The following is a 26,504-nucleotide window of genomic DNA, read 5'->3' on the forward strand; positions in this document are numbered from 1 at the left end:
AGGTGACCTATCCCAGGACCTCAGCTTATGGCTTGTGTATGCCTAGGGTTGAGGCCTGTTTATTACCTGCCAAGACTGATGAGCAGACCAGAATTTCTCGTCTAGGCTCCCACAGGAATTTAAGCAGATCAATCTGGAGTCCTAAATCTTGACTTGGTTACTTAGCTGGGGTTAGACCTGTGTCTGTCTGTATCCTTTGTGTAAGACTCATATCCCCAAACACTGTCTTGTTGGAGCGCACTGCCCCACGCGGTCCGCATCCACCTTGATATTAGCCATGGGGCAAGAAGTGGGGTGGGGTGAAATCTTTCGGATGTCCATCTTCTTCTAATGGCTGAGCTAAGTCCTTGGAAGTGTTCATCAGGTGACTGCCCCCACCTGAGGAGGCCAAACTCCTGTCCCCCGCTCTTTCCCATGGAACTACCACACTCGCCTCACCCATGACCCTCTCCTATCTCCTTCTTGTTTAAACACGTCGCGACACTGATTCTTGCTTGTCCGTGTTGGGAGGCAGAACTATAGCATTCTACCCCATTGAGGAGTCCGTTGGGTGAAGGCAGCCACAGTAAAATGGGCCAGATTCCCCATGGCCGATGTCACACATAGGGACAGCGGGATACAGATGTGAAAGTAAGGCTCAGATGCAGAAAAGCATAATGGTCTACCAGAGAAGATGGGTGTGATTGTGGCACACCAGCCATGCCTGGAGTCTCAGGCAGCCTTGGCTTTTGCATTACTTCATACTTGTCTACCAGGGATGGAGTAGGAAGGCTTCCCCCAGCTTGTCCATCAGCAAATAAATCCCGTCAACATGGAGACCCACACCATGGACACTTCCCCAGAAATCACTATGGATGTCATAATGAGAGGTCCAATAGATGGCCAAAATCAAATCTGCCCCAGGAGCCCTCAGGGTCTACCACACCTCTTTCCTGGGCATATGCCAATGCCAGGCCTTGGCAAGTGAGGCAGTGGCACGGTGGCTTCTTAAACCATATCTGGTACTGCTCACCCTGTGGCCGAGGCATGGTGGGTTCCTGCTGTTGAATGGTGCCCTGGTTCTACTGAGTGGGTCTTTAGAGACCCAGTAGAGACGACAGGGCTTGCAGGTCTGAGTTAGCAGCCTAGGAAGTGATGACTCAGCCGTCCGCATGCTCCATCTATCATTCGCCTTCCCTCTTGTCACCCCTGGAGCCTGCTGGAGGGGTGGAGCCCTGAGCACTGCCTTGCTGCCTGGACCATGTGAAGCCAGGCACTGGCGCTGGTGACAACGTTCTGATGGCCAAGGGCAGCTTTCCTTTTCTTCTGAAGGCCCCAGTTTACAAATGATAACCAGATCATATTCCTCAGTGTCAGGAGTGAAGGAAGAGCCAAGTACCAAAGCTCTGTGTCACCAGGAGGCCCTGTAGAAGGATGGCAGACTCAATCGTACTGCCAATGTGAAGGGAGGTATAGAGGTGTGTGTGGGGGGGGGGACGAATTTGTTACAGGATAAGTACGCAATGGCCTAAGATGCTTTAAAGATACATATCCCAGTTTTACAATATGAACACTGTGGCTAGAAATGCAGCCCAGAGGTAGAAAGCTTATCTATTATGTGCAAGGTCCTAAGTTCAATCCTCAGTACTGCAAAAAGGTTTCTTTAAAAAAAGAGAGTGAGGAGGACAAAAATTAACCAGGTATGTGCTCGCTTCGGCAGCACATATACTAAAATTGGAACGATACAGAGAAGATTAGCATGGCCCCTGCCCAAGGATGACACGCAAATTCGTGAAATGTTCCGTATTTTTAAAAAAATAAAAAATAACAAAAATATTAACCAGGTATGCTTCTAATCCCAGAATTTGGGAGGCAGAGGCTGGAGGAGTGTCAAAATTAAAAAGCAGCATGGTCTCCCTAATGAGTTCTAGTCCAGTCAGGGCTATATAATGAGACCCTATTAGAGAAAAAGAGAGAGAGACCAGTCTTTGTTACAATCATTGATTGAGATCTTTTTCCATACTAGGCATACATTATTTCATTTATTTCTCGAATAATATCTTCAAGCCACAAGTACCAAAATCTAGATCAACTGAGCAGTGGAAGGGCGGGCCAGAGTCCAGAATCTCCTGTCTGCGAGCATAGTGGCAATGAGGACGCCTATACCAATACCAAGAACTTACTAAGCATGTGCAGTGTGCCAGACACAATCCTACCTAAGTGCCTTATATAGATTCACCCAGTCATCAGAAACCTCTGTATTTGTCATTGCTACCTCATTGTAGAAATGAGGTTGCTCACCATGTTAGCATTGATTTCCTGCAGCTAGGCACACTGGGACACTTCCTGTCCAGGCAGGTCACTAGAGTTTTGTGTGGCTTCAAAGTTGAGGAAGGCTGCTGTCATCTTGTGGGACCCTGACAATACCCTTCATGATAAGTGTGTGGTGGATTAGAGATGGGATATATATAGTGGTGGGCTAGAGATGGGATATATATAGTGGTGGGCTAGAGATGGGGGTGTATTAAAAACAGGCAACCTGGTGGTAGCTGAGAAGATGGAGACCCCAGGTGGTCTCCAGCGAAGGAGTCAGATAAAATCTGGTCACCAAACTAAGATCGGAGCTGAGCCAGCAGTAAAGTTTGACAAGCCTGGGTTCATTTTTTTTTTCTACCTACAGTGCAAAACCAGGCTGCCAGACTTAAATTTTCATTCCACCATTCTTTATCTGTGACCTTGGGTAAGTTTCTGAACCTCCCTGGGTATCAACAGCCTTCTCTATAAAGTAAGAATAGCAAGTGCCCACCCTGTGGCACTAAACAGAGCAGTCTATCTAATGTCCCCAAGTAGAGCAGTGCCGCCGTCAGCTAGCTGTCCAGGTGGCTCTCAAGCCTGCAACAACCTTCCCTTGATTTGAAGGTACCACACTGAAGAAACAGAGCTGCAGACAGATGTTAGCCCATCCCTGCTGTAGAGAAAGCTATAGCAGGACTCAGAGCGTGTCCCTGAGGCTCGGTAGAGAGGGAAAGATGACATCTAATGGGACAGGGAGGGAATTCACATCCTGGGTGTCAGTGTTTGGCAGCCAGGCACGGGCTCTCCCTTCTTCATCCCCGGAGGCCAAGTGGGAGGTCCTGCACACCTGGACTGTTGAACATGGGAATTTCTCTGGTCTGGTTTGATTGTAGTATCACCATCATCCAATTATGGGCAAGAAGAGAGGCTTCCTCTGTCTCTGAACAGCTCCTTCTTGTCACTCAAGACAGGAATATTGATCTGTTCCCAGCCTCTCTGTAAACTTCCCCAACCCCAGCCTCGGGCTTGGAAGACAAGCTGGGGGTGGTGGGTGGGGCTGCGGAAGGCAGCCATGTTCTGGCACAGTAAATCTTTCCCGGGAGATGAGACAGCTGAGCTCTTCGGCCAGCTCTGGATCTGCTCAGAATGGATCCTTCCCAACCCCCAGAAGACCCTCAGCAGCTTGGGAAAGGAACGGTTCGCTTGGGCGCTGGGTTTGTGTACACGAGACTGTCAGTCTGGGCAGGGGTGTCTGATGACATATGAGAGCGGCAGAAAAGAGAAGGCTGTTTGGAGCCCAGACAAAAATGTTGGCCTAAAGGGAAGCTTGTGATCCTCTGGCTCTCCTCCCCCACTTGCCTTGGAGAGCCCGCCCCATGACTTTCCATGAGCAGTTGAGCCCATGGTTTCCTCTCTCAGAGCTCCATTAAACTGTGAGTGAACGATATGTGTGCACACGCCACCATTTCTTCTTCGCCTGCTCCCCTTTGCACGCTGCCTGCTCCCTTTTGCACGCTGCCATCGTATACATTCCCGTGCCAGTCTTCTTGGGTCGTTCCCCCCATTAAGCCTTCCTCTCACCATCTCCTCTAGAAGCTTCCATGTCTCAGCAAGGGACAAAAGGGGGTCTGGATTGCACCTTGCAAAGCAGAATTTCTTCCTTAGTGGTTTCATCCAGCATCTTGTAAAGAAGTGAATGGAGCTGGGAAGGAGAGGGCAGCGGAGCAGGAGGCGACCTCTAATGCCTCCCCACACAACCCTTGTCCCTAGAGCACACTTCTCTGGCTTGCACTGAGCCAAACCATCAAAAATGCCAAAACAGGAGGTGTCCTGAGACTCATCCCACATGCAGCTAGATTTCTTGCAGGTGAGCTGCACTGGAGAACAACAGCCTAGGTTTTGTCCCAGATTCTCTGGTGTGAGTTCACCCAGTTTTGGAAGCCTATGCCTTCCCTTCTCTGCCTGGGTGAGCCATGACTTCCGAGCACGCTCGGAGCCTGGACCTGTTTATTCAAGACCCCTTCTGATTAGCTCCTTGGATGGAGCAGAAGAGACACTGAAAATCTTAAACATGAAAACGGCTTCATTTTGCACCCCATTCTTCCAGCTGCTTCTATAACTGGATCTTGCACTGGGCATTTATCTTCCATTGCTACCTAATACTGAGTTTGTGTTTCGTGCCAAAAAGACGGCCAGGGCTTGAGGAGATCAGTCAAGGGGATCAGTCCTGTCCGAACTAACACATCTATGAATAGGGTTGTGCTGAATTGAGTCCACTGTCCTTTTACATCAGTGGGTGTTTCTGTGGGTTTATAAACACACATTCTGGCTGCATCTAGCCTGAATAGATTAAATTTCTCCTTCAGTTCTGAGAAAGGGCTGTGAAGGGTCTCTGACCTCCACAGAGACCAGTGGCTTTTCAGAAAGAAATAAGTGACTTATGACCAGAACAATAGAGCAGCCTGAGTCGGTCTCCCCAGTGTCAACATCGTGTAATTTATGGTGGCAGAGAAAAAGACACACAAACTAAAAACAGACACAAGTATATGGTGTTAGTTAAATTAAACATCTGCGAGATGGAATACTAGGTAGTCATTAAAATTGTATTAGAAGAAAAGCTCAGCCCGGTGGGAAAATGTTCACATAACATATCATTAAAGGGGGAAGTGGATTGTGAAGTACCCTGCACAGAACGGAACAGTTTTTAAGGAAAGCATCACGCACATTTTTTTTTGAACTACAAAATCCATCGAAAATGGTCAGAGCGCTGTCTCTGGGTAATAGGTTTCTGCTTTGCGTTTATTTCTTTTGAGGCGTTAGCTCTATTTTTCCAGTTTTTCCCATAAGCACGTCTTTCCAAAATCGGCGGAGGGGGATCATTAAAGAAAGATGATGAGAGGGGCTAGCAGATGTGTCCCCTGCTTTTTATCCCACATCTTTCCTTGGATTCTCCAGCCCCTTCCCATTACGGACACTGCGCCAACATCTTCAGCGTTACTCAGGTGGACGTTCTGCTATGGTACGAGCCCTGGAAGGCTTTGAGAATTCGACCTGACATTGGGAATTCATCAGACCCAAGCCATGCTTTCTCCCAGCCAGTAATGAGCCTCTCTAAGGAATCTTAAGTGTATTTCCAGGGTTCGAAGAGGACAATTGCAAACCCTGACAGCTCCTCGGTGGGTTTTCAAATGCGAGTGTGATTCATCCCTTCTCCCGGGTCTTTTCATGCATCTATTCCTGGAGACCTTTGAAAAAAATCTGCCATGGCTGTGAGAAAGAAAGGGGCTGAGGAAAACAATAGCCCTTCTCCTCTTACAGAGGATGATGAAGGGAAGTAGAGAGAACCAACCAGGGCAGGGAACAATTCAAAGCTTTGTTTGTCCAGTTCATAGGACAGGGTTAGCCGTAAAGTGGAGCCCAGTAAGCATATGGAATAATGAATGAGTTCCTGAAGGGGCACAGTTGGGCCGCTGTGAAATCGGCTGCAGCCTAGACAGGCCCCGTGCATAGCATTTCTGTCACAGATTCTAGAGAGTCATCTAGCTTTCAGCTGCTCTTCACCGCCACCTCCTTCCCAAACAGAAACAACATCATGTCTCTTCTCACCGCCGGGAAATGGCACTGAGATGACCCAGCTGTCTTGGAGTCACTAATCCCATTGGTGGCAGATCACCAGGCACGCCAGAAAGAGGAGGGAGCACAGCTTTCGTCCTGGTGTAGCCAGCCACCTCTTCTACTCCAGGGGGTGCCACATTACCTAATTCTGGAGCACGGGCAAATGAAGGCTTTCCTTGGTCAGCCTGGCCTTGGAAAATCCACTCCCTGGTTGTATTGGAAAATTCCTCTTGTGTCTGTCACTGCACACATCAGAAGACCAAGGTTTCCATTTTCTCAGAAGAAATCAACCAGCTACTGTCAGGGAGAGCGAGTTTGTCTGGAACTGTTGACTCATCCTCTCGGAGCCAATCCAGGAAAGGCAGGCCAAGACCAAGGCTGGTGTCCCCCAGCACTGAAAGCGACTGGTTAGTCCGGAACTACGCAAGGAGACTATGGTCTGCACCCAGAGGGGTGGCCTGATGCTGACTTCTTTAGTGATGTTGGGGTTCACTAAAGCGAAGAAATCAGCTTGAAAAACAGCAAGTTTCTTTGCCTTGGATTCCCATGGTCGAAGCAGTCAGATTTTAAATCTAAATGATAGAGCGCAAGCAGCTTCTTGGAAGAAGAAATCTCTTTCTACACAGGCTGGGACCTTTTGGGGATTCTTAGGCCTGGCCATTTTATCATCCATGATCATCCTGTTGATGCTATTTGTCAGACTGGACAAAATACACCCACTCAACCAACATTCTCCCAAGCATGTGTCCACTTAACAAATATCCCTTGATCACCCTTTTGCATCTATGAGACAAATATTGGGAAAGATCGACCATTCAAGAGTGCTAACCAGGTATAGTGGTGCACACCTTTAATCCCAGCACTCAGGATGCAGAGGCAGGTGGATCTCTGTGAGTTTGAGGCCAGCCTGGTCTACATAATGAGTTCCATGACATCCAGAGCTATATCGTGAGACCCTGTCTCAAACAAACAAACAAACTAACAATCCCCCCCCCAAAAAAGTACATTCGTATAATCCCCATCTAGGGAGTTCACAATCCAGGAGCAAGGGTGTTCAAGAATGGAGCTTAAATCGCAGTGCAAAGAATGAGCCATAGAACAAGGAAGACCATTGCTCCACCCACGGATTCTGGGAAAGGTGCACAAAAGGGAGACTTACACATTGGGGCAATGTGAGCCAGAGTTTTCCAAACACCTGAACTGTCTTTTCATGGTAGGCGTGAGTGTGTTGCACAATGCCCTTGAGCTCTGGGGAGCTAAAAACACAGAGGGTGACAAGCTCTTAGGGAATGTGAATTCCATTCACTGGAAACCCTGGCTCTGCCCTTGGGCAGTATGTCCAGTGGGCTAGAGGCCTAAAGCGTGTCTTAATGTTTGATGTAGTCAAACATCTTGGCACAGAGTTCCAAAGCCAGTAGCAGTGCTCTTCCAGAGACTTCTCTCCTTGCAAAAGAGAAGGTCCGGGTCTACTTAAATAATTAAGCAAAAATTATTGAAGAAATATTAAAGGAAGTCTGTACTATGATGGGTCCAGTCTTGGCATGGACCCTTCCCCTTGTTCCTTCTGCCTGCCATAAACACCATAGCTTCCCCTGAACATCTTCGCTCAAACACCATGTCCTCTGGGAAAACTTCAATGCACTCCCCAGAGAAATAGACATTCCCTTCTCTTGGCACAAAACCATCTTATCCTCATGAGAAGACTGCATTTGCCTACTTACCTGTGTGTCTTTCAGAAGGCCGGAAGTGATTCTTTCTCATCTGACACCCACCCCATTCCTGAGGGCCCATAAAGCTTTTGTTGACTGGACTGAGGCTGCCATAAACAGCCCTTTAGTTTGCCCTGGTCTTCTAACAGAGCAGGGTCAATTGCAAAGGCTTTCCCGATAAGACCCGTCTTTATACCCTAGTGTTACATATAAAGAATCTAAAGTGTGAACAAGGGAGGCTAGTCTAGAACTGAGCCCAGCCCAGGAGTGTATCAAGTTCTCCTCAGTCTGGGATAAACCCTACCAGGACTATGCTGAGACCCCAAATTCATCACAGTTCATGGACCACCCCAAAATAGATGGAAGTCTAAGCAAGCCATAGTGCCAGGCTCCCGCATGTTCTGGAAGCTTCTCCAAGGCTGTTTCTCTAAAAGGTTGGGCTGAATAAGAGCCCCATAGGCCCCCAAGAAAGTGTCAGGTTCCCCCTTTTTGGTCAACAGGAATGGAAGGGCCTTTAAGAAAACCTAGTCTTATTATTTGTTTGTTTGCACAGTGACTCAGTCTGTAGTAACTAGGTTAAAGTCCACTTTGAGAAAAAAGAGAACAAAAGACCTCTTGTTAGTGCTGGAAGTTTGCCTCTTAAGATATCACCAAGGGGAGCTGGGAAGAGAAAAAAAAAAGTCAGCAGGGCAGAGGAAGCTGCAGGCCTTCAGGAACACAGCAGCACTTTGGAAAGGAAAACGCACCGCCTTTCATCTTCAGGCCTATCTGCACCAGCCGCTCCCTTTGCCGCTATTTTATGGCCCCGCTGCAGGACACAGGCCAGTGCCCAATTCCCACACTCCTCGAACACACTGAGACTGCCAGGGGTTATAGCCGAGTGGGAGATGTCCACATCTAACCATCCCTCGGTGCAAGAGGAGAGGAGAAAAAGGGAGAAGAGGGGGGCGGGGGAGCCCCACCTTATAGAACTTACTATATGCTGGGTGCTGTTCTAACAAAGTCTAGGGTGACCTATCTCCTTAACGCCCAAACGAGGTTAGCATGCTATTTCCCAGGTCCAGGCAAAGGGAGACACAAGCTGGTCCCACTCTGTTTGGGAAACCTGTTCACTTCAGTACTGTTGAGGAGCCACAGGGCCAGGAGACTGAGGGGACTCTTCCAGGCTACACACTAAAGCAATCAGACTCCGGCACCGGAGGACTTAATCCCACCCGCTTCAAGTGAAAAGAGGAAAGACAAGGCAAGAGGAGTTCTCTTCCCACACCCTGCCTTTAGACCATTAAACTTGTGCCTGGGACCATTCTTCTTCATCCTATGGAGATGTTCTTCTAGCTTGTGACCGCCCAGATGGTGAGGTGGGTCTGTGCTGTGATTGCCCGTCCTGGAATTGATCCAATGCACCTTGAGTGTAAGCAGCCGAATAGAGACAGGTAAAAACAAACAAACAAATCAGAAACTCCATGATAATCTTCATTAAAACTGCTTCTTGCCAGGCAGTGGTGGCACACACCTTTAATCCCAGTGCTGGGCAGAGACAGGTGGGTCTCTGTGAGTTCAAGGCCAGCCTGATCTACAGAGTGAGTTCCAGGACAGCAGGCTGTTACACAGAAAAAGCCTTGTGTCGAAAAACAAAACAAAAACAAAACTACCTCTTATCATCTTTCCCTTCCAGGGTCGCCCAGAGATTAGGTCTCAGCCTACAGACCCCAGACCCTGACATATAGAATGTTGGGACTTTCTGGGTCTTCCAACTCAGTTAATACCTGTGGTGGTTTGAAAGAAAATGTCCCCTAAAGGGAGTGGTACTATTAGGAGGTGTGGCTTGTTAGAGTAGGTGTGGTCTTGTTGGAGGAAATGTGTCACTGTGGAGGTGGGCTTTGAGGTCTCATATGTGCTCAAGATACCTCCCAGTGTCTTAGACCACTTCCTAGTGTCTACAAAAAGATATAGGACATTTGATTCCTTCTCCAGCACCATGTCTGCCTGCCACCATGTCTCACCATGATGATAATAGACTAAAATTATCCTCTGAAAATGTGAGCCACCCCAATTAAATGTTTTTCCTTGATAAGAGTTGCCATGGTCATGGTGTCTCTTCACAGTAGTAGAAACTTTAACTAAGACAACACTAATCATTCTGCCCTAGGAACAAGTTATATTTTTGCTGACTTATGACCAAACAGCAGATATTTCTCCACAGAAACCTGAATAAAAAGTGTTGCATGATGACATACCCCTTGTCTCTTTGTGGAGCATCCCTGTTCTACAGGGTGCAGAAGACCAACATGGTTAGGAGCTGCATATTAAAGCCTGTCTTCTGGCTGGTGACTACTGGCTATCTTATTGGCTGCAGGTGACTTTGAAGGATTTTTGCATTGACAAGCAAAGACTCAAAAGAGGCTAATAGGGCTCCTTGGGCTGCTTCTCTTAGTGCCAATGAGCCAGTGGCCTTGTTGAATTTCATAAGTACTAGTCAGAGAACATGAACTGCTTAGCCCACCCTAAAAGAGCTAGTCCTCCCTAGCTAAGCTCAGCAAGACCTGGGAAGAGTTTGTGATGTTACATCAGGCACCTTTGGCAGACACAACAGAGGCTCTGCACAACTCCACAACTGTAGGAACCTTTGACATTCCCTTCCCTCCTTGGCCTAGTAAAGCCCACACTCAATATTAGAGTGACCAATTATATCCTTCTTTGTCTTCATCTTTCCCATGCTTCATGTGTATGTGTGTGTGTGTGTGTGTGTGTGTGTGTGTGTGTATGCGTGAGTGCATATGCGTCTGTGTAATTACATTAATGTGCAGGTATACATGTGTTTTCAGATGCATGTGCATATGCAACGTGGTGTATATGGAGGCCAGAGGATAGCCTCGGGAACACTGTCTACTTTATTTTGGGACAGGGTTTCTCACTGACCTGAAGCCTATCAATTAGTCTAAGCTGTGCAGCAAACCCCAGGTATCCACCTCTCTCTGCCTCCCCACTATTGAGACTACAAGCATGGACTACCACACCTGAATTTTTTTTTCAGTACTGAGGATCAAACTCAGGTCTTAATGATTACAAAGCAAAACCTTTATGGACTGAGCCCTCTCCTTGGTCCTTCAGTCATCTTCTTAGTGGATTGCCCTGATATTCTCTGCCATTAGGAGTCTGACTTCTGAGCATGCTTGGGTTATGCACAGCCCAGAGTGTAAGGACTGGGATATTTCTGAACAGCTCTGGAGAGGTTCTTATGAAAGGGGTCCCACAGATCACAATCTGAGCAATTGCCTGTTTTCTTGGGCTTGATATTTGGGTTAATCCTTGACTTTGGCATCTGCTTCTGATAAATAATCAGAGCTGGACAGTGGTGGCGCACATCTTTAATCCCAGGACTTGTGAGACAGATGCAGGCAGATCTCTGAGTTTGAGGCCAGCCTGGTCGACCAACTGAGTTCCAAGACAGCAACCTTGTCTCAAAAAAGAAAATCAAATAAATAAATCATCAGAAAGAATCTCTCAGGGTTCCTTTGTAGTCCAGCACCCAACATAGAAAAGACCCGCCGCTGGCTCCAGGACCCCTCTGCCGTGATCCTGCGGCTACCTGCTGAAGCATCCAATCCTGTGGTCGATGTCAGAATCTCAGATGGACAGAAACATCAGGGAGAGGAGGGTTGACGGCAAGCTGTGGGTGATTTGGGACTGGACCAGTTGTGGAGGGGAGGGCCAGGTATCTATCTCCCACTGCAGACGCCTGGGGACTTTACCTGACAGTATCGCTCTCATCCTTCAACAGTCTTCACGCCTGTAAACATAATATCCGCCACCAACTGTCCTCTAGAGGATCCGGGTGAGGGGAATTAATGAACATTTGCTGAGCAATTTCAAGTTCTTCGGAGAAAGGCCCTTATACATACAAAGCATGATCGAAGGCCATCAGCTGACTAGGTCTTGAAGGAAATATTTAATGGAATCAAGACTGATGACTGAGTTCAATTCTTTATTCAAGTATACGCGGAGTTCCCATCGCTAGATTCTGCTGCCTACTCGAGAGGTCATTATGCTCTTTTTCCATTTTCATACAATCATAATGTGGGTCTACCAGGCAGTGCTGCCTCCCTACCATGCTCCCCACTGTCTTCCCCCTGTGTTGTCAAACCTAATGACTTTTGCTCATTCTTGCTTCTTTTGCCCTTTATTCAATGTGACTTTGGCCATGGGCCTCTCTTTGCCCTAAGCAGTCTAGTTCTCTAGTTTCCTCAAACTTAAATGTCCTTTTATTTTGGTGGTTCTGGAGATTGTATCCAGGGGCTTACATACTAGGCAAATGCTCTTCTTCTGAGTATATGCTCAGTTCCTTTTATATTCTGTGTGTGTGCTCACGGTGCAGGCGTACTATGTGTATTATTGTCATCTCTCAGTAGTTACCGCCTTGGTCTTCTAAGGCAGGGTCTCTCACTGGGACTTGGGGTTTGCCAACTGGCTAAACTGGCTCATCAACAAGCTCCGGGGATCCATGCATCTTTCTGTCTGCACGAGTATTCTTGTATCCACACAGGATCATACCTGGCTTTGTTTGTTTGTTTGTTTGGTTGGTTTGTTGGTTTGGTTTTCTGAGATAGGGTTTCTTTGTATAGCCCTGGATGTCCTGGAACTCACTCTGTAGACCAGAGTGGTCTTGAACTCATAGAGATCCATCTGCCTCTGCCTCCCGAGTGCTGGGATTAAAGGTGTGTGCTGCCACTGCCTGGCTCATACCTGTTTTTTTTTTTACATGAGTGATCGGCACCGAACTCAGGTCCTAACGCATAGCAAACACTATTGACTGCGTTCTATCCTGGCTCATTTTTATATTTATCCTGAGATAATATCCCTGCTCTTCTCTTGCTTTAGCACTAAGTTCCCCAGATGGCCTTTCACAAGTAGGCCTTCAAGTATTTGTGTATTGATTTACGGGGAAAGCGGTATACATGTGTGCATGTATGTTCATGTGTGCATGCACAAGGGTACACATGGATGTCAAGGACAGAGGCTGACATCAAGTGTCTCCCTCAGTCCCTTCTCTGAGGTTTTTTTTTTTTTTTTTTTTTGATTTTCGAGACAGGGTTTCTCCGTAGCTTTTGGTTCCTGTCCTGGAACTAGCCTTCTCTGAGTTTTGAAACAGCATCTCTCATTGAATCTGGAGCTCACTGATTGACCAGAGCTCACTGATTGACCAGTTGACCAGCAAGGCCTTCCTCCTTATCCTCCTCCCTCCATCTTCCAAGCAATGAGATTCTAGGTGCTGGAGATCCAAACTCAAGTCCTTGGGTTGACACGGCAAGTGCTCTATGAACCAAGGAACCTCCCCACTCACAATTTGGTTTTATTTTTTACTGTTAACTGTATCAAATTTACCTGCGATATTAAGGTCTTAGAACTATGAAGTCCTATAAATTCATAATACTAAAATCTCTTTTCTCAAAAAAAAATTAAGGTACATTTCTTTACTTGCGTATGTGCATGCCTCTGTGTGTGTGTGTGTGTGTGTGTGTGTGTGTGTGTGTGTGTGTGTGTGTGTGTGTTGGTCAGAGGACAATATACAGAGATCCGTTCTCTCCTATTACCATGAAAATCCTAGGAATCAACTGAACTCGGCCACCAGGCTTGACAACAAGCACCTTTACCTGCTGAGCCAGCTGGCTAACTGCTTTATTTTGAAGGTACAAATGTGAGATTTTCAGAATCAGAAAGGGTATTTGGACTTCAGTCAGCAGTCCATAGGAATGAATTGGGGACAGCTTCTATTTTATTTATCTGCTTCGTTGTGTTTTTTAAAACTTGTCCTCTATGGCCACAAGTTACTTTTAAGATCATAAAATGCAACCTATGTCTTTTTTCCCCTTCATCTTTTTACTTCTAAATCTGAAGAGTTCGGGGCTCCTCAGGTCTCTCTCAGGCCCTCCGCATACTCTTGGCTTCTCTCTGAAAGTGAGGTGGTTTGGAATGGAGGCCTTGCAGACCTCTGTGAGGAAAGTTAACTGCAAACAGTTAGATCTTAATTACATTTGGCGTCTGGTAACTGTAGGCCTACAGTGACAGCATTTGGAGGGTTAATGATGCCGCTGTAAGCCATCATTAGGAAAGAGCCAGGGATCCAGAGACACTGCCTCTCCCCTCAGGCCACTCCTTTAGCCTGTCTTGCCCCGCCCACTGGTCCCAGGCTCTCTTTTAGTGTGTGGTCAGGCTGTGTGTGCCAAACACCCAGCCATGGTGGAAACGACTGTTCTTTGAACTTTGCTACAGCCCCCGCCCGCTGGGGTCTCCGGAGGGAAGCATTCACCTCTAGCCTAGATGAAATGAGCTTCAGAAAACCAAAGTGGCCTCAGGCTCTGAACTTTGTATTTCTTAGGCTGCCAGCATCGCTCACCACTGAGTGTCATATAACTCCCAAAAATGTGCAGAGGAAACCGAAGAGCCGAGGAGCACAGATGCCCTGTGGCTGGAGAGTACATCGAGAAAGTGTCTTTTCCCTGAGAGGCCAGGTGTGTGAGAGGGCAAGGAGGCCTATGAGGAGGTGGGGCAGCCCAGAACAAGAAGGCCGGAATTCCAGGAAACTTGTGCCTCATGCAGCCAAGTTTGTGAAATCCCCCATGTTCTGGAAAAGTCTCCTACACAAGTCATTGGTGTTTCCAGCCTGATATTTGATAAGCGCAAGTCAGCTGGAAATATTCTGGAGACTTTGGGTTTTACACGGTTTGTGATGGCCATGGAGACCCTTTTCACCTACTACGACATCCAGCCAGTGGCCACCCTGCCAGCCTCCTGCCTATCTCAGCCCTCCGGTGAAGTGTGTCTCATGCTCACTGGCTCATGTCACCGGCAGCCTTGCTTCAGCCCTGACTCGCAACATCTATGACCTCAGAAAATGTCCTTGGCCCCTTCTTACTTCTTCCAGGTCACTAAATCCCAGAGCTGGAGGAATGCCAGGTGTATCAATCCAGCCTCTTTAGTGATATACTGTGATCCGGACAGGACTGGCTCTAGCCTTGGGTACATTTGTGTTCCAGGAGCTCCAGAAGCTGCTGCTGAGTGAGTGAGTGAGTGAGTGAGTGAGTGAGTGAGTGAGTGATTCCCCCATTCTTATCTTTTCTTCAGAGTGATACCCAATGGGTCACACCAGTTTTCTGTGCCCTTATAGAGTATGATGTTGCTAGTGCCAGGCAGAACCCATTGGCTCCTCCGACAGACTTATGGGGTGGCAGGGTCACGCTCGTCTCTCATAGAACTCCTGGGAAAGAGCAGTCAAATTCAGGTGTACCGAGTACAGCTTTGGACTTGTTTCCCCAAGCTTGGTGAGCCTGGCTTAAGCAGCAACTCTCCCAGAGTTCCACAGACAAGGTGCTGGCAGCAGGGACTCCTTCCAGGCACTCCAAGGAAGAAGCCGGTTCAGGCCTTCCTTCTGCTTTCTTCTTGTCACATGCAACCCCTGGGCACATGTTCCTTGAGTGTGGTGGTTTGGATGAGAATGAGCCCAGTGGGCCAGTAACCTGGGACTACAGATGCACACGTGGATCCTGGGATGGAACTTAGGCTTGCAGGGACAAGCGCTTTTATCTGCTAAGCCATCTCACCAGCTCTCCCTTCTGCCTTTTTCCATGTGTGTTCCATTGGCCTCCCCTACCTCCTCGGTACCTCTCTTCCCCCTCGTGGTCCTCCTTCTCATTCCAGGATCTATATTCCAACTCACGCCCACATATATACATATGAGGCTGAGATCGGCATGTGAGAGAGAACATACGGAATTGTCTTCCTGAGTCGGGGTCACCTCATTTAATATAACAAATTCCAGGCCCGCCCATTTCCCTGCAAGTTTTATAATTCCATTTTTCTTAACAGCGGAATAAAATTCCATCACGTATATGTACCACATGGTCCCCAGCCGTTCATCTCTTGATGGCCATCTTGTTCTAGCTCCCAGTTACTACGAGTAGTGTAGCTCTAAACACAGATGTGCGGGAATCTCTCTGGGTATCTAGCCCAGGAGCTCAGTATAGCTGGGTAGAACTCTCAGTCCCGCCCCAACAACAGACCACAGATGCATTTCTCCTAAAGGACTTCCTAGTCCTGATCTTTGGGGCACTTTTCCCCACAGGAGAGTCATGAGAAACGAGGCGTAGACAACAGCGGTGGCCTGTCTTCTTCCAGCCTTAGCAAGGACACAGAAACCTTGCTCCAGCCTCTCCTCCAGAGGAAGTCCACCAGTCTCGCCCTGCCCCACTGTCCCAGGCCCTTGGAGGCTCCCCAACCCCGCTGCCCTTTTCTGTTTACACTGGGAGATGAGCCTCTGGGAGCTTAAGTGCAGTTCTGGCCCTTTTGTTTGTTTTGAAGTCAAGTTACGACTTCGCTCCCGGATTTATTGCAAATTCCGTTTATCTCCCTCTCCCCAGGGTCTCAGTACCAATCCTTTAGGGCTGCTCTCCCCACTGGGGACAAATGTCAATTGACACAGGAAAGGATAGGCACGCACAGATATGGAGGAGGCACATGTAAGGGCCAGAGCCATCCCCTAGTACAGGAGAACCACAGATCACCCAAGGAGGACAGGCCTCAGCAGCCTGCCTGCCACCCCCCTTATGCCCCTTTTTCACAGTCCTTAATAGGAAAGAAGAGCCAGGCCCAAAGAAATCCCAGTTCTGAGGGGCTAGAGTAAACAAAGGAAGGCTCTGGTTTGGAGGGATGACGCCTGTGGCAGTTTTCAGCAGGAAGCAGTGTGAGGCCAAGGGTCCTGGGAGGCCTGGAAAGGAACCTCCCTGGAGTTGGTCTGACAGGGGCTGAGGGCCTGAGAGTTGGGCACGGGTTCATGCCTGCGGCCTTGCTGGGAGTCTCTACCTTCTCCTAGGTATCCCAGCGCCCTCCAAACCCCACTGTGTTCATAGACTACTGCTGTGAAGCTCACTAGGGAGAGAAAGAATCAAACTGAGCCAAACAAATTGGGAATGGGAAGTCCCACTGTGCTGTTGGCTTGTCCTTTGGAGACAGGAAGTGCTGTGGGCCTGTCCCTTCCTTGCATAAGTTCCCTGGCTAAGGAGCATGCAGGAGACACTGGAGGATTTCAAGCCAGCCTGATAAGGGGGGGAAAGAGGTTGCTCCCCATCAACACATACACATCAGCCAGGAGAACAGAGGTAAGATTACGTATGTGGCTGCAGAGTGCCCTGGAGCAGGCTGCCTGTATCCTCCCCCGGCATCACCAAGACTAGAGTTCCGGCCTCACAGCCAATGACACCAGGAGATACGGTTAGTGAGTGAGGGCTGAGCATCCACCCATCACCTCTGAGAGCACCCTGATTGCAGAGTAGGTGCAGCTGCTTGCCAGAAGCACGTCCCACAGCCATTTCACCCCGGAAGGCACTGGGCTCCATTCTGTCCAGACCTGATTCTTCTTCAGTCTCTAAGCAGCTGAGCCATTAGCCCAGCGTCTGCGTCATCTGCATCTCTCCAGACCTAACTCTGGACTCGGGCCCTTAGGAGCCCGGGCCTTCACATACCTCCATCAGCTTAGCCCTTGCCTCTGGCATCCACTCCCACCAGTCTCTGAGGCTCTCTGTGCTTCTCTCAAGTCTCCTCACAAGCTTTTCTCTGTCCCCTCACTAGCCTGACCTGTCCTCTATATTCCTCTGTCCCTAACTTGCCCTGAAGGACCGACCTAATTCACCCATTCCATTCTCTCTGCACATGCTACCACCTGGCCCAGAAGGGAGCGGCTAAACACCCAATTGGTGGCAGATTCAACAATTAGGTCACCGTCCCTGCGATTCATCTCCCACCCCCAACCCCAGCCTCCGTCTTCCAACACCTCACGGCCCTCTTTGCTAGGGCCCTGGCCTTTTCTCAGGCCCCTTCCATTCTCTGCCTGCTCACCTCCAAGTCCCTTTGTATCCCCCCCCCCCTTTCCCTCATGCCAGGGCAGGAGATGTTCCTACCTCCTCTCTGCAAACTTACATACCTGGCCCTGTGTAGCCCCTGTCCCTTCCACGCCATGTCATCATCTCTGTCTCCTTTCCTGGATCAGAAGCTGCATGTTCAGACTCAGCTGAGATTCAGCAGCACACTCCTGCTGAAGAAGCAGTAGCCCAGAGCGTGGCTGTCTCTTCCCTCAGGCTGGAAGACCTGCTTTCTCTCCACTCACCACCCTTTTCTCCCTTTGCTAAACATCTTCTGTGTTTGTTTCTTTCTTCAGACCCAGCCCACACACCTTCCTCACAATGGTGGCTCAGTAGCTCACACAGCTGCCTCCTTGGGGTGCCACTTGGACCCTCTCCTTAGGCCATTCTGGCTTCTCTCTGCCAGGATCCCACTTTCCTCATGCTCTTCAGCTACCCCCCCCCACAACTCGGCCCCCTCCCCTCCCCATCCTTGTCAACCAGAGTCCATGAACCCCAAATCTCTAGCTACTGAAATGCCCATATTTCTGCCTACTGTTGGCTACTTCTGCACAGACACTGTGGAGAACTGCACACACAAAAAAAATGAACCGATCACCTCAGACTCTGTTTTTGAGATTGCTTGATTGTGTTATATCCCCAGCTTCCCACGGACAAGGCTGAAATCTTCAGCTTCCAGAAATCCAAATGATCTTCTTCAATATGTGTGTGTATGTATACGTGTGTGTGTATGTGTGTGTAAATGTGTATGTGTAAATGTGTGTATATGTGTGTGTATATGTGTGTGTAAATGTGTGTGTACGTGTGTGTAAATGTGTGTGTATGTGTGTGTAAATGTGTGTGTGTGTGTCACATACTCTAATGTTATCATCTAAATTCAAGCCCTTCTTCCCATCTCTCTCCTAGACCTTTTTCTCAATCTCTGAGCCTTTTCTCTGATGGCCCACTTGTCTTTGGACACAGGGCCCTTCATAGCAACGTGTCTCCCTTTCAGAAACCCATGTGGATGCCACACTGTGTGTGGTTCCCTAGCCAGGGCCAGGGCCTTGCCTTGCTGTCAGTCCAATTCCTACTACCTGTGGCTGGCAGTTGTTGGCTCAGGATCTACTATGCAACAGGTCCCTGGGTCTAAACAAGAGCCTCTTCCTTCGCATTTGCAGAGCTGGCCACTCCCTCACATCCCCAGTTTTCCATTTGCCCATTTTTGTCTGCAGTGAACAGCCCCCTCCCATTTGCTGCAGGTATTTCCCAATCTTGCTTAAGGCCTGGTTCTTCCAAGAAACCTAAAAACTTCCAAAGTAACAACTGAGTCCCCCGTTCTTCAACCCATATGACAACAATATCTGGATGTATGTGTCATCTCCCTGGTTGTACAGCCCTGGCCTACCATAGAATGTTCACTGAGTTTTCTGTTGTCAGGGTTTCTATCTGCCCCATTCCCCAGCTGTTTAGTCCCAGAGAAAATTACACAGAGTCTACATTAGTTATAAACTGATTGGCCCATTAGCTCAGGCTTCTTATTAGCTCTTATAACTTATATTAACCCATTACTCTAGTATATGTTAGCCACATGGCTCGGTACCTTTTTCGGCAGGGTAGGTCACATCTTCCTTCTTCCATGTCTGGGCAGGACTGGGAGAGAGCTTCCTTCTTCCCAGAATACTCCTGTTCTCATTGTCCCACCTCTACTTCCTGTCTGGTTGTCCCGCCTATACTTCCTGCCTGGCTACTGGCCAATCAGCGTTTATTTAAAACATAATTGACAGAATACAGAATTGTCCCGCACCAATAGAATAATTCTTTTTGGAGGGAGTTTGGTTGGTGGTTGGTTTGGGGTTTTTTGGCTTTTGTTTGTTTGGTTGGTTTTGGTGTTTTGGATGATTTTGCTTTTCTTTCTTTCTTTCTTTCTTTCTTTCTTTTTTTTTTTTTTTTTTTTGGATTTTCGAGACAGGGTTTCTCTGTGGCTTTGGAGCCTGTCCTGGAACTAGCTCTTGTAGACCAGGCTGGTCTCAAACTCACAGATATCTGCCTGCCTCTGCCTCCCGAGTGCTGGGATTAAAGGCGTGCGCCACCACTGCCCGGCTTGGATGATTTTTTTTTTTTTGTGTTGTGTTTTAGTTATTTTCGAGACAGGGTTTCTCTGTTTAACAGTCCCAACTGTCCTCAAACACACTTTGTAGACCAGGCTGGCCTTGAACTCACTGAGGTCTACCTGCCTCTGCCTCCCAAGTGCTGGAATTAAAGGCGTGTGACATAACCACCCAGCCAGAGAACAGTTTTTAATGTTGTATGTATCCTACACACTTTTAATTAAAGCCAGTCGCTTTTGAATTGGGTCTTATCCTCAGATTTAGCATTATTTTCTAGCTGCTAAAATTGTGGGCAGAATCAGGGAGGGTAATCACAGCAACTCCTAATACCTAATTCGGTCTCCAGAAAATTAAGGAATCCTTGACTCAGTGGCCCCGAGTCTTGTACACGCCCTCTGCAGGTATGCTGACATTTCTTATGGTCTTCTTCCTACTGACCTGGTGGAATCAGAAGAGAGAGAGAGACCTTGGATATACATCTGGGGGTTCACCTGGTCTTTTTCCACAGTTGCCTCCTGAGAGCATGGTCTCGGAACCTCTAGGCTGATTGCTTACTTCTGACTTTCAGGACCTGATGTCCCCCTCTTACAGTCTCTGTGGTGGAAAAGTCTCTTTCCTGTTCCGAAGACCTCCCTCCTGACCCTCCAAGCCTCACTGCTTGCTCTCTTTCCCAAGCTCTCTCGCAGGTCTCTTGCAGAGGAAGAGGTTTTCTCACCCTTCTATCAGCAATGTCTCTAAGGGAGAGGAATTTTGAAGCTTATCAAACCTAGTAACTCCTAGAAAGGAAGAAGTAAAACTCATTGGTCTAGGGCTTTTATAAAAGTTGAATGGGACACAGCCCAACTGTGACTGTTCACACAGCATTCTCACAGAGATATTTGAAGCAAAGTAAACTTCGTCACTCAGGAAGGGCCCATGGGTCCTCATGTCTAGATGCACATGAGCTCAGCCCTTCCCCCACCCGATCTGGCATGGGACATCCCAGGACCCTCTGACCTACCTCTGTTTTCTAGTCTCCCCATTTCCAGTCTAGCTGTGCTCTTATGCCAAATCCAGTGGAAGATTTTCTCTTTTTCAGGAAGAAGACATTGGTTTAATCACCTCCACAAAAGCCAGGAGAAGGATCTTGTATGGGGCTCAAATCCTGCCCCAAGTCTCAAAGAACTGGCTAAAGAAATAAGAAGATCATGGCAGCCGAGGCTGCAGGAACTCCTGGGAGTTGCTGACCTGCATTTTGAAGACTCTACGGTGCTCTCTGCAGCTTGGAACAGAAAGCGGCTCAAGCTGTCAGGGAGCCGGTGTTCTCCGTCAAGGGTGAGCTGGAGCAGGCTGACCCAGGAACGGGCAGTCACAGCTGAGCGCATTAGCTTGCGTGGGAAGGCCAGCTGTCTCAGTGGGGCCCAGGAGACAGACTGACTAGGGAAGAATTCCTGGGTTTGGAACTGGGCTTGAAAAGTCTCCCATTAGTAGCTCTCGACTCACAGAAGAGCAGAAAGAATTTCCAGCTGTCGTCAGGGTGCAGAAAGTCCTCCCGCTTCTGTCGGGGAGTGTGTGTGTGTGTGTGTGTGTGTGTGTGTGTGTGTGTGTGTGTGTGTTGTAGACTCTCCTCCTCCTCCTCCTCCTGGTCTGGCTACCACATCAGAGGGGTCAGCTCCAGGCCACATGACCCCTTGCTGTCAAGAAAGGCAAGCAGGCCAGGCCTGGTAGCACAGCTGCTTAAGAGGCTGAAGCAGGAGAATCTCAAGTTCAAAGCTAGCCTGGGCAGTTTGGCAGAAGTTAAAAAGGAAATGGAAAAATATGCATATACTTACATATTCAATGATATTATAATATATATATATGGTATGATATATTATCTATTATATAGTCCAGTGTAGAACACTTACTTGCCTAGGAAGTACATTTCCCTTCAACCCCCAGTTGAGGGAGAGAGAGAGAGGGGGGGGGGGAGAGGGAGGGAGAGGAAGGGAGGGAGAAGGGAAGGTAGAAAAGAACCATTGTCGCTGGACAGTGGTAACGCACATCTTTAATCCCAGCACTTGTGAGGCAGAGGCAGGCAGATCTCTGTGAGTCTGAGGCCAGCTTGGTCTACAGAACAAGTTCCAGGACAGGCTCCAAAGCTACAGAGAAACCCTGTCTGGAAAAAACACGAAGAAAAAAGCCAATGTCCTGTGGAGCCTCTTCTATGAGTATCTAGCTTACTCAAATTCGTGGAGACAGGAGGTATCATGATGGTTGCTAGGAGTTGGGAGAAAATTAATGGTTTGTGGGAATGGAATTTCATGTTTTTCAAGATGAAAGGTTGTGGATACAGACAGTGGTGCTGGCTGCAAACCGGTGTGAATGTTCTTAATGCCACAGGATCGCACACTTTAAATGACTGACTTACAGGCCAGAGAGCTGGTCCATTTGGTAAAGCACTTCGAAAGCAAGCATGCATACCTGAACTCAGTCCCCAAAACCCATGAAAAAAAAAAAGACAGGATCAGTAGCCTGCCCTGTAATCTCAGTGTTGGGGAGACAGGAACAGGCAAACCCCTGGGGCTCTCTAGCCAGATAGTTCAGGCCAACTGATAAGTTCCAAATCAGTAAGATCTCTCAGAGAATGAAGGCAGATGGCTCCTGAGAAACAACACTTAAGTTTGCTCACTGAGCTACACACACACGCGCACACGCACACGCACACGCGCGCGCAAGGTCAAAATGATCTGTTTTAATGTTACACATGTTTTACCATAATTGGGGTGAAGGTGGAAGGAAAGAAGGAAGGATGAGGGAGGAAGGGAGGGAGGGAAGAAGGAAGGGCAGGCAGGTGGGGAAGGGAACTCAGTTCTGCTCACAGCACAGTCAGTAGAAGGCAGCCAGGTGACTCGGGCCCTGACTCCAAAGAGGGGAATGTGTCTGGGTGCGTACATCAGGAAATGGATTCACACACAGCATGGTAAAAGCAGGGAGCATACGAGGCCAAGTCGTGTAAGCCCTGGACACTCCCGATGACTAATAGCTGAGCTAACTGTGCACACCACAGACCCATCGAAGTTTTTCGTTGGAAGTTATTCATTAAAAGCCTATAAGTCTTCGGGATATCCTTGTAGGGCTATGGATAGGAAGCCATTTCTTCATAACCTGTTCAAACACACAATTTAACTCTTCTTAGTCAGACTCTATTTTTAGAGCTAGGGAATTTGGGACCCGAATTCAGAGCCTGCCATTGTGCAGCCGGTTTAAGTGTTTAAGGAGAAGAATAATTCCTGAGTGCCTTTAATCCCAGCACTCAGGAGGCAGAGGCAGACAGATCTCTGTGAGTTTGAGGCCAACCTGGTCTACAGATAGAGTTCCAGAACAGGCTCCAAGACTACACAGAGAAACCCTGTCTCAAAAAAAAAAAACAAAAACAAAAAAAGCAAAAACAAGAAAAAAAAAAAGAATATGGAAATGCTTTCTGGGAGTGGCAAAGGACTTTTCCATCCTCTCTTATCCTTTTAATTGAGTCTGGTTATGGAGCAAGCTAGCAATTGACATTAAAGAACTAATAGCAAAGGAAAATAAGCATGGCTATTAAAATACAAAGTACAACCTCCACTGCCGGCCAGACAGCCTACAGCAGCCACGGCTGAGAATCGCACAGAAGTCCTTGAGACTGGACTCTGAGAACAGAGTCTACGAGATGGGAGAGCCAATCTGAATCAAGCCAGATGTGGGTGGGACACAAAGAATGTTCTATCAGATTCTTATATTTTTTGAGATGTAATTCACGTGTGATTAAATTTCACTATTTTAAAGTATGTGGTTCAGAAGGTTTTAGTATTGTAGGGAAGAAGGAAAAAAATGTCCCCTTTGCCCTCTGGAGAGTCGCTGCAGTGAACTAACAGCACAGATTAGCGAGAGACAACAGCACACGCATGTTTAGCTTGGCTGGTGAGAAATCCCATGAGGGTGATTACCAGTAACCCGGATAGGCAGAATTGCCTACTCATCTGTCTTCATAGGACACGGGGATTGGGGGGACTGCAGACAATGTAGTAAGTTATTGCAGCAAATGAACATTTGAGGAAGGGCCTGACTGGCGGAGCATGTGTGTGAACCCAGGATTTGGGAGGCAGAGGCAGGCAGAGCTCTATGAGTTCCAGGCCAGTCGGGGCTACAAAGTGAAACCTTGACCAACAGAAATGAACCTTCGGAGGGTGGGGGATGGGGGGTGGTTATGAATGGGTCTAGGGGTCTAGAGCATACACAGACAGGGTTGAACTGCCTGTGGTAGATGAATGATACCCGGGGAATATAGGAAAGAAGTGGAAACTAACTGTTGGTAGGTGTGAATACTGGAAATGTTCTGGAATTAAATAATGACAATTGCTGTACAACATGATGAATAATTAAAACCAATGAACTTCACACTTTAAAATTATGTCTTAGACTGGGTATGGTGGCACATGCCTTTAATCTTCACATTCAGAAGGTAGAGGCAGGTGGATCTCTGTGAGTTCGAGGCCAACCTGGTCTATGTAGGAAGACAGGGATACATAGTGAGACTCTGTCTCTAAAAACAGAACAAAAAATGTATCTTAATTCCATTCATTTGAAAACAAAAATCCAAACTATCCTCACATTTTCTTCATTTATCTTGCAATTATCTGGATATTCTAAATATCTTCCTGATTTTACTTCTAATGTAATTATCTTGTGATTAAATTTCAATTTTAAACAGATGCAGTCTTTTTCCCTTTTTCTTTGAGGGCTGGACACTGAAGCCAGGACCTCACCCCCCCCCCCCCGGAACTGCTGAGCTACATCCTCAGCTCAAATACAGTCTTTTTTTTCAATGTTTTGATGCTCCAAACTATAACCTACCTTGGTGACTGTCTTAGTAAACTTGAAAAGAATGGGTGTCCTGCTGCGGGTAAAGGGCTTTAAAGTCTCAGCTCAAGTCAAATGATCACACTGCTGCATCTTCTACAATCTTATTTTTCTGTGTGCTCTATTGATGCCTGAGAATTGTCGTTTTCTCAAGCTACACTTGTATGTCTACTTCATCTTTACATTTCATCCATTTTCCCTTCGTGTGCTATAAAATTCTGTTTGTGGATACACACACTCTGAGTGTTATTGTGTCTTCTTACGTTTTTCTGTCTAAGATTGTCCCTCTATCTCTAGGGCTAGCCCTTGCTCTGTAGTCTTCTTTTGTAGTAATTAAACCATTCCAGATTTCTAACAAATGTTGCCTGATTCAGCATCTTATTCTTCTACTTGGAAACTATTTGCATTTTGATTCTTAAAGTTGTCTCTTTTATAAGCATATGCAAACAGAATATCTTCCTGTTAGCTTTCCTATTGCCCTATCTGCTCCTTGCCGTCCTCTTCTTGGGATGGACTGAGTTCTTTTTTTTTATATTTCATTTTATCTGCCTTGTTGACTTTTGTGTCCATGCCTGTGTGGGGCTTGCGTTAACCACTTCTGGCACTTTTCACTTCTTTTGTATATCTAAGCTTTCTGCCTAAAGAACCTCCTTTAATATTTCTTACAAGAGAAGATCTGCTTATAGTGAAACCCTGTGTGTTTTGAAGTCTTTAGTATGCCTTTGTCTTTTGTAAAGAGCATTTTCCCTGGATACAGAATGCTAAGTTGAGTTCTTGCTTTCTTTATGCAAATTTAAGGTATTGTTCCATTATCTTTTTGCTTGCATAACTTTGGTCAAAAGTCTGCAATATTTCTTATTCTTTCTAAAGAATAAAAAATAAAATAGGGTTTTTTGAGTTTACATTTAAGATTTTCTTTATTGTTAATTTTTAGTTATTTTATTTTTATTTATTTATTTACTTACTTACTTACTCACTTAGTTATTTGCTCTTTCAAGACAGAATCTCTCTTTATATCCCTGGCTGTCCTGGAACTACCTGTGTAGACCAGGCTGGTCTCAAACTCAGAGATCCGTCTGCCTTTGCCTCTCAAATGCTGGAATTAGAGGTGTGTACCATCATATCCAGTTTTATTTAATACTGGAAGCTAAGCACAGGACTTTCTGTATGCCAAGCAATCACTCTATCAACTAAGTCGGTAAATCACTATCAATACTTTGATTACAATATACCTCAATGTGGTTTCATCTCTTGTGGTTGGGATCCACCGTAATTCTCAGATCGCTGGTATTTATCATTCTTATCACCAAATTTGGAAAAATTTTGGCCCATCATTGTTAAGCACCTATTCACTCTCCCCTCTCTCCACTTACACTTTTATTTCCTTGTCTTTCTTCTCTGCTTCAAGTTGGGTAGCTTCTATTGCTGTATGTTTTCAATTCCACTTCTTTTTCTCCTGCAGTTTCCATTTTACTTGTAATCCCATAACTAGAAGTTGCACTTGGTTCTTATTTTGTATCTTCGATTCTTTCCTCATTCCATTCATGTTTCCCTTTAAACTCTTTTTTTAAGAAGTCCCATCTTTTTTTTTTAAATATTTATTTATTTATTTTATTTATACAATATTCTGTCTGTGTGTATGTCTGCACGCCAGAAGCAGGCACCAGACCTCATTACAGATGGTTTGTGAGCCACCATGTGGTTGCCAGGAATTGAACTCAGGACCTTTGGAAGAGCAGGCGATGCTCTTAACCACTGAGCCATCTCTCCAGCCCTCCCTTTAAACTCTTGAGCACATTTTACATTATGTTTACTTCAATGTGCCTGTCTCCTCATTTAATCAACTTTGTCATCATCAAGTATGTTTCTATTAGCTGATATTTCTCTTGGTGTGAGTCACATTCTCCTTTTCCTTGGTGAGTCTAGTTGGCTTGATTAAATGGTGGATACTTTGAAAGTTCTATTGTTGACCATTTAGGTATTTCTTTAGAGAGTATAGAGTTTCTATCTGATCATGAGTAGCTTCTGAATGTGACTTTCCTTCAGGG

At 47.0% G+C, this 26,504-nt stretch overlaps 1 non-coding gene across 1 annotated transcript; it reads left to right on the plus strand.

Moving 5' to 3' along the window:
• Positions 1 to 1,683: 1,683 nt before the first annotated feature.
• Positions 1,684 to 1,790, plus strand: LOC113457020. The gene has a single exon (XR_003377678.1). It is a non-coding gene; the product is annotated as a U6 spliceosomal RNA (small nuclear RNA).
• Positions 1,791 to 26,504: the final 24,714 nt, after the last annotated feature.

The sequence above is a fragment of the Microtus ochrogaster genome, chromosome 1 (genome assembly GCF_000317375.1).
Source record: "Microtus ochrogaster isolate Prairie Vole_2 chromosome 1, MicOch1.0, whole genome shotgun sequence".
Taxonomy (NCBI): Eukaryota; Metazoa; Chordata; class Mammalia; order Rodentia; family Cricetidae; genus Microtus; species Microtus ochrogaster.